Source organism: Salvelinus alpinus, chromosome 1 (genome assembly GCF_045679555.1).
Source record: "Salvelinus alpinus chromosome 1, SLU_Salpinus.1, whole genome shotgun sequence".
Taxonomy (NCBI): domain Eukaryota; kingdom Metazoa; phylum Chordata; class Actinopteri; order Salmoniformes; family Salmonidae; genus Salvelinus; species Salvelinus alpinus.
Window position 1 is genome coordinate 26,465,264 of NC_092086.1, and position 6,445 is coordinate 26,471,708.

Consider the following 6,445-nt stretch of genomic DNA (forward strand, 5'->3'; position numbering starts at 1 on the left):
ACACTGGCCAAACCCGAACGACACTGGGGTAATTGTGCGCCGCCCTAAGGGACTCCCAATCACGGCCGGTTGTGATACAGCCTGGATTCAAACCAGGGTGTCTGTAGTGATGCCTCAAGCACTGAGATGCAGATCGGTACGCCACTCGGGAGCCCCATGATGATGATGAGTTTCCACCATATTGTCTTCACCTTCCAAGTCAGTGCAGATGAAGAGGAGACGAGGACAGATCAGTGCAATGAAAGACAGGAAGAGAGGATGGAAGGTTAGACAACGGAGAAAGAGCTGTTGATGAGGCGAGCAGTACCCATCCGAATCCTCATGTCCTGTAGTCCATCTGCATCATGTCCTGTAGTCCATCTGCATCCTCATGTCCTCTAGTCCATCTGCATCCTCATGTCCTCTAGTCCATCTGCATCATCATGTCCTCTAGTCCATCTGCATCCTCATGTCCTGTAGTCCATCTGCATCCTCCTGTCCTGTAGTTCATCTGCATCCTCATGTCCTCTAGTCCATCTGCATCCTCATGTCCTGTAGTTCATCTGCATCCTCATGTCCTCTAGTCCATCTGCATCCTCATGTCCTGTAGTCCATCTGCATCATCACGTCCTGTAGTCCATCTGCATCCTCATGTCCTGTAGTCCATCTGCATCCTCATGTCCTCTAGTCCATCTGCATCCTCATGTCCTGTAGTCCATCTGCATCATGTTCTATAGTCCATCTGCATCCTCATGTCCTCTAGTCCATCTGCATCCTCATGTCCTCTAGTCCATCTGCATCCACATGTCCTATAGTCCATCTGCATCCTCATGTCCTGTAGTCCATCTGCATCCTCATGTCCTGTAGTCCATCTGCATCCTCCTGTCCTCCTGTCCATCTGCATCCTCATGTCCTGTAGTCCATCTGCATCCTCATGTCCTGTAGTCCATCTGCATCCTCATGTCCTGTAGTTCATCTGCATCCTCATGTCCTGTAGTCCATCTGCATCCTCATGTCCTGTAGTCCATCTGCATCCTCATGTCCTCTAGTCCATCTGCATCCTCATGTCCTCTAGTCCATCTGCATCCTCCTGTCCTGTAGTCCATCTGCATCCTCATGTCCTGTAGTCCATCTACATCCTCCTGTCCTGTAGTCCATCTGCATCCTCATGTCCTGTAGTCCATCTGCATCCTCCTGTCCTGTAGTCCATCTGCATCCTCATGTCCTGTAGTCCTGTCCTCTAGTCCATCTGCATCCTCATGTCCTGTAGTCCATCTGCATCCTCATGTCCTCTAGTCCACCTGCATCCTCATGTCCTGTAGTTCATCTGCATCATCATGTCCTGTAGTCAATCTGCATCCTCATGTCCTGTAGTCCATCTGCATCCTCATGTCCTCTAGTCCATCTGCATCCTCATGTCCTGTAGTCCATCTGCATCCTCCTGTCCTGTAGTCCATCTGCATCCTCATGTCCTCTAGTCCATCTGCATCCTCCTGTCCTGTAGTCCATCTGCATCCTCATGTCCTGTAGTCCATCTGCATCCTCCTGTCCTGTAGTCCATCTGCATCCTCATGTCCTGTAGTCCATCTGCATCCTCATGTCCTCTAGTCCATCTGCATCCTCATGTCCTGTAGTCCATCTGCATCCTCCTGTCCTGTAGTCCATCTGCATCCTCCTGTCCTGTAGTCCATCTGCATCCTCCTGTCCTGTAGTCTATCTGCATCCTCATGTCCTCTAGTCCATCTGCATCCTCATGTCCTGTAGTCCATCTGCATCCTCCTGTCCTGTAGTCCATCTAGTAGCCGGAGGGTGTGGAGTGGACAGGCAGAAGGCGTGTGGAGTGGACAGCCAGAAGGCGTGTGGAGTGGACAGCCAGAAGGCGTGTGGAGTGGACAGGCAGAAGGCGTGTGGAGTGGACAGCCAGAAGGCGTGTGGAGTGGACAGCCAGAAGGCGTGTGGAGTGGACAGGCAGAAGGCGTGTGGAGTGGACAGCCAGAAGGCGTGTGGAGTGGACAGCCAGAAGGCGTGTGGAGTGGACAGCCAGAAGGCGTGTGGAGTGGACAGCCAGAAGGCGTGTGGAGTGGACAGGCAGAAGGCGTGTGGAGTGGATAGGCAGAAGGCGTGTGGAGTGGACAGCCAGAAGGCGTGTGGAGTGGATAGGCAGAAGGCGTGTGGAGTGGACAGCCAGAAGTCATGTGGAGTGGATAGGCAGAAGGCGTGTGGAGTTGACAGGCAGAAGGCGTGTGGAGTGGACAGGCAGAAGGCATGTGGAGTGGACAGCCAGAAGGCGTGTGGAGTGGACAGGCAGAAGGCGTGTGGAGTGGACAGCCAGAAGGCGTGTGGAGTGGACAGGCAGAAGGCGTGTGGAGTGGACAGGCAGAAGGCGTGTGGAGTGGATAGGCAGAAGGCGTGTGGAGTGGACAGCCAGAAGGCGTGTGGAGTGGATAGGCAGAAGGCGTGTGGAGTGGACAGCCAGAAGTCATGTGGAGTGGATAGGCAGAAGGCGTGTGGAGTTGACAGGCAGAAGGCGTGTGGAGTGGACAGGCAGAAGGCGTGTGAAGTGGACAGGCAGAAGGCGTGTGGAGTGGACAGGCAGAAGGCGTGTGGAGTGTACAGGCAGAAGGCGTGTGGAGTGGACAGGCAGAAGGCGTGTGGAGTGGACAGCCAGAAGGCGTGTGGAGTGGACAGCCAGAAGGCGTGTGGAGTGGACAGGCAGAAGGCGTGTGGAGTGGACAGCCAGAAGGCGTGTGGAGTGGACAGGCAGAAGGCGTGTGGAGTGGATAGGCAGAAGGCGTGTGGAGTGGATAGACAGAAGGCGTGTGGAGTGGATAGACAGAAGGCGTGTGGAGTGGACAGCCAGAAGTCATGTGGAGTGGATAGGCAGAAGGCGTGTGGAGTGGACAGGCAGAAGGCGTGTGGAGTGGATAGGCAGAAGGCGTGTGGAGTGGACAGGCAGAAGGCGTGTGGAGTGGACAGCCAGAAGGCGTGTGGAGTGGACAGCCAGAAGTCATGTGGAGTGGATAGGCAGAAGGCGTGTGGAGTTGACAGGCAGAAGGCGTGTGGAGTGGACAGGCAGAAGGCGTGTGGAGTGGACAGGCAGAAGGCGTGTGAAGTGGACAGGCAGAAGGCGTGTGGAGTGGATAGGCAGAAGGCGTGTGGAGTGGACAGGCAGAAGGCGTGTGGAGTGGACAGCCAGAAGGCGTGTGGAGTGGATAGGCAGAAGGCGTGTGGAGTGGATAGGCAGAAGGCGTGTGGGGTGGATAGGCAGAAGGCGTGTGGAGTGGATAGGCAGAAGGCGTGTGGAGTGGATAGGCAGAAGGCGTGTGGAGTGGATAGGCAGAAGGCGTGTGGAGTGGATATTCAGAAGTCATGTGGAGTGGACAGGCAGAAGGCGTGTGGAGTGGATAGGCAGAAGTCATGTGGAGTGGACAGGCAGAAGGCGTGTGGAGTGGACAGGCAGAAGGCATGTGGAGTGGACAGGCAGAAGGCGTGTGGAGTGGACAGGCAGAAGGCGTGTGGAGTGGACAGGCAGAAGGCGTGTGGAGTGGACAGGCAGAAGGCGTGTGGAGTGGATAGGCAGAAGGCGTGTGGAGTGGACAGGCAGAAGGCGTGTGGAGTGGACAGGCAGAAGGCGTGTGGAGTGGATAGGCAGAAGGCGTGTGGAGTGGACAGCCAGAAGGCGTGTGGAGTGGACAGCCAGAAGGCGTGTGGAGTGGACAGGCAGAAGGCATGTGGAGTGGACAGGCAGAAGGCGTGTGGAGTGGACAGCCAGAAGGCGTGTGGAGTGGATAGGCAGAAGTCATGTGGAGGAAATGTGAGCTTTCCTGGGGCCTGTGGAGCGAGCTGTGACTGGCCTCGCTTCCAGGATCCTCCAGAGCCAAGGGGAGACTTTATTACTCTCTCCCTGAGATGCTCACCCTAATCCTGGGTTTAGAGGACATGAAAGTGCCGCCTACCCACCACTTCCCCCAGATACACCCCCCCCCCGTTTATTACCCCTGAGAGGAGAGAGAAAGAAGAGAACATGAAAGAGCAGATCAGAGGAGGGACACCAGCTTTGCTGCCAGCAGAACGGAGGGACATGTCAAAGAAAGAAGAGAACATGAAGATGTTATGTTTGTATTGTTTTTTATCTGACATGCTCTGGGTGTAGAGGGGTTCATTCAACAAGGGAGTGAGGGATGGAGGGAGTGAGGGAGTGAGGAAAAGGGAGGATGGGTACACTATATATACAAAGTATATGGAAACCCCTTCAAATTAGTGGATTTCCGCTATTTCAGCCACACCCGTTGCTGACATGTGTATAAAATCGAGCACACAGCCATGCAATCTCCATAGACAAACATAGCGCATAAAAATCCTCTGTCCTCGGTTGCAACACTCACTACCGAGTTCCAAACTGCCTCTGGAAGCAATGTCAGCATAAGAACTGTTCGTCGGGAGCTTCATGAAATGGGTTTCCATGGCCGAGCAGCTGCTCACAAGCCTAAGATCACCATGTGCAATGCCAAGCGTCGGCTGGAGTGGTTTAAAGCTCGCCGCCATTGGACTCTGGAGCAGTGGAAACGCGTTCACGCTTCACCATCTGGCAGTCCAATGGACGAATCTGTGTTTGACAGATGCCAGGAGAACACTACTTGCCCTAATGCATAGTGCCAACTGTAAAGTCTGGTGGAGGAGGAATAATGGTCTGGGGCTGTTTTTCATGGTTCGGGCCCCTTAGTTCCAGTGAAGGGAAATCTTAATGCTACAGCATACACTGACATTCTAGACCATTCTGTGTTTCCAACTTTGTTGCAATAGTTTTGGAAAGCCCGTTCCTGTTCAGCATGACAATGTCGCCATGCACAAAGCGAGGTCCATACAGAAACGGTTTGTGGAGATCGGTGTTGAAGAACTTGACTGGCCTGCACAGAGCCCTGACCTCAACCCCAGTGAACACGTTTGGGATGAATTGGAACGCTGACTGCGAGCCAGGCCTAATCGCCCAACATCAGAGCCCGACCTCACTAATTATCTTGTGGCTGAATGGAAGCAAGTCCCCGCAGCAATGTTCCAACATCTAGTGGAAAGCCTTCCCAGAAGAGTGGAGGCTGTTATAGCAGCAAAGGGGGGACCAACTCCATGGAATGTTCGACGAGCTGGTGTCCATATACTTTACGTGATGTGGTGTATCAAGAGTTCAAGAAGCAGGGGAGAAAAGAGGAGAGAAATGTGCCAGAGGGTGAGAGAAAAAAGACACACACACACGCACACATACGCACAAATACACACACACACACACACACACACACACACACACACACACACACACACACACACACACACACACACACACACACACACACACACACACACACACACACACACACACACACACACACACACACACACACACAGGAGAAAGGAGAAAGGCCTAAAGTGGACTCAGGATGTTGGTGCATGGTGCAGTATTTGGAGGGATGGAACCAGACTGTAGAGGACCATTAAGTGGAGATGGTTTCATAAACAATGCCAGAATGGGGCTGGGAGCTGACAAGGTGTGAAGAGGGGTGATGATGGGTGTGTGTGTATGTGTGCGCTTGTCACTGTGTGTGTCTCTGTGTGTCTGTGTGTCTGTGTGTGTGTGTGTGTGTGTGTGTGTGTGTGTGTGTGTGTATGTGTTTTTGTGGTGATCAACAATACCAAGGAGGTCTCCCTCCCAGTGTGAACACGGACCGTTGGAATGTCTGCCTCTTGTGGAACGCAAGCTGTCATCTGACTGGCCGACAATGGATGGGTCAGGGTTCATGGGTCAGAGGTCAGTGGAGGGGGGAGGGGTTGAGACAAAGTGGAAGTTGTTGAATGCATTGTAAATAATTCGTTATCCCTTCTCCCTCTCTCTCTCTCTCTCCCTCCCCCTCTATCTCCCCCTTCTCTCTCTCTCTCTCTCTCTCTCTCTCTCTCTCTCTCTCTCTCTCTCTCTCTCTCTCTCTCTCTCTCCCCCTCTATCTCCCCCTTCTCCCCTTGTTGTGAATACAGACCCTTGTATTACAGTTGACCAGTGTGGTCTTATATAGCGATATGATAATTGTTTGACTGATATCAAGGCCGTATTCATAAATTGTACACAGTAGGAGTGCTGATCTAGGATCATATGGACATGGGGGACCTGGTTCTAGATCAGCCCTCCTACTCTGAGACACTTGATACAGAAGGTCCCTGATGGATGGAAATAAAGAGAGTCGTGAGGTTTAGATGCTCACTGGTGGCAGCGGTGGGATTTGACTGACAACCACAGTTAGCTCTCAGCCCGACCCCTCTAGTTGGCCTTGACAATTTCCTTCCCCAAATTACGGACCCTATAACTAACCTCCCTTTCCCTCCCTCCCTTAATCCATCCATCCCCCGCTCTCTCTTTCTTTTTTAAGTTGTTCAAACCTGCGGCCTCTGGTTTTGAGGAAACACAGGCAGAGGTTCCTCTGTG